This window comes from Mus pahari, chromosome 5, assembly GCF_900095145.1.
Source record: "Mus pahari chromosome 5, PAHARI_EIJ_v1.1, whole genome shotgun sequence".
Lineage (NCBI taxonomy): Eukaryota > Metazoa > Chordata > Mammalia > Rodentia > Muridae > Mus > Mus pahari.
Window position 1 is genome coordinate 56930572 of NC_034594.1, and position 2169 is coordinate 56932740.

Here is a 2169-nt window from a genome sequence, read left to right on the forward strand (position 1 = left end):
AACCCACCCCAAGGTGTTCTGCCCATGCAGACAAGGCGCCAGTCTGCGTGCAGGCAGAAACACTACATATCCTAGTCTATCCAGTGTGACAATTAGCTTGACTTTTAGAGTCAGTTTCTTCATTGATAAAAGGAATAATACCTACCCTGGAATGGTCCATGTAGGGATAAAATCAGACATGGCGTGTAAAGCTTGTAGCTCTCTATGCAGAGGTGTAAGCAGCCAGTGATGCTTGGATGTTAAATTTGGAAGGGCAACACTCCTTTGATCTGTATCTCTCCACATATCGAGCCACCCACAAAATGCCATCAATACACAAGAACGAGGACAGGAAACAGTGGTTCTGGCTGGACGCAGAGGAGCTGAAACCGTCAGTATTCACTTTGTGCTGGTTTCGTTTGACTAAAAATACAGTCTCCTGGGGAAGATGTGGATTAGGAGGGAGTCAGGTTCTATCCTGGCTTCAGCCTCAGCTGCTTCACTTCGTTTTGTTTTATAAACTGGATGGTTCCAAGGGTTAAACAGTATTTCAGTGAGAGAAAAAGTCTGAAGCCAGTGTCTTACACCATAGTGCTTTTCCTCATTCCTTCTAGCCCTTAAGAACAGTAATCACTTGAAGGGCTATCAAGAGAGCTAGGTGTACCAATTACCAGGAAGTAGCTGGCTGTTTTGCAAGCCATTTGGTTCCTACACTCTCCCTTCCCTATTCCATTAAGTGTGCAGCTTGAAAGTAGAATGTCAGAAAATCCCGGTGTCCAGTGGATGTTTAGGTGAGTAGTTGATTTTGTTTGTTGGGTTGGTTTAGTTTGGTTTTCTTGAGTCAGGCTTTCACACAGTCCAAGCTGGCTTCAAAGTTACTACACAGACAAACATGACATGATGCCCTCTTCTTCCTTCCTTACTGAATGATAAAAAAGAAAGAGCATGACTGCTTTTAGGTATGATGGAGGAGAGAATTTATTGTACATAAAAGGGAGAGCATAGCCAGAGGCAGGGACTTCTGGGAGAGTCTGGAGTAGACATGACTCTGAACCCTGTGAGGAGATGGGAGGCAGGGGATGGGTGGGTGGGGTCAACAGCCAAGATGGTCAAAAGTAAAAGAGGGAAACAATAAGAGTCTAAAGAGTTAAACTTTCTCATCCTTTCAAGCCAGTGATGGCCCAAGTCTAGTGGCCACACAGCCTATATCCACACATGGTCATACACTGAATGCCCAAGGGTTGAGTAAAGGATTCAGCTGTTGATCAAATGAGGTAAGTGAAGATGGAGCTGGCTGTGGAGGCTACGCACGCCTTTAGTCCCAGCACTTAAGAGGCAGAGACAGATGTATCTCTGTGAGTTCAAATTGACTCTGGTCTACAAAATAAGTTCCAAGCCAGCAAGGCTACATAATGGGACTCTGTCTCAAAAAAAAAAAAAAAAAATCAAAACAATAAAATGATGAGATAATGATAGGTCAGTGAATTGACCCCCTGTTGGGTCAGAGAATGGCTTCAGTGGACTGTGATATCTGTTTGGGTGGGAGAGCGGCTTGGCATTTAGAATAGTTGCTGTTCTTCCAGAGCATTTATGCTCAATATCCAGTAGCCATATAACAGTTCACAACTGTCCGTAACTCAAGTTCCAGGGGATCCAATACCTCTTCTGGCCTCTGTGGGCACCCAGACATCCATGTAGTACACAGACAGACAGACAGACAGGCCACCCATACACATAAAATCAAAATAAAAAAACCTACACATATAAAAGTAAATAAGTCTTTTAAAACACGATGGTTCTTGCTGATTCTGATGTTGCATGCCTGTAAGCCCCTTAACGCTAGGGAGGTGGATCAGGAGATCAAGTTCATCAACATATGGAATGCAGGCTCACCTGAGCAACAGGAGTCCCTCTTTCAAGCCAGTCCTCCACCTCCAACAAAATATTTAATTGTTCTTTACTAGCTGCTTTCTGTGATGTGATAAATGCATCATCAATAACATTCTAAGTGATTAGGACCAAGGGTTTTAGGTGTTCTGCATATCCTACCATTTTTATCTTTCATCTGAATCTCATTTCATCTCTCTTCTGCCTAGATTCAAGAATAGGACAAGCCAGGGTCCTCAGCATTTACCTACAATAACAGCTCCCCTCCTTCTCTCTCCTCTCCTCTCCTCTCCTCTCCTCTCC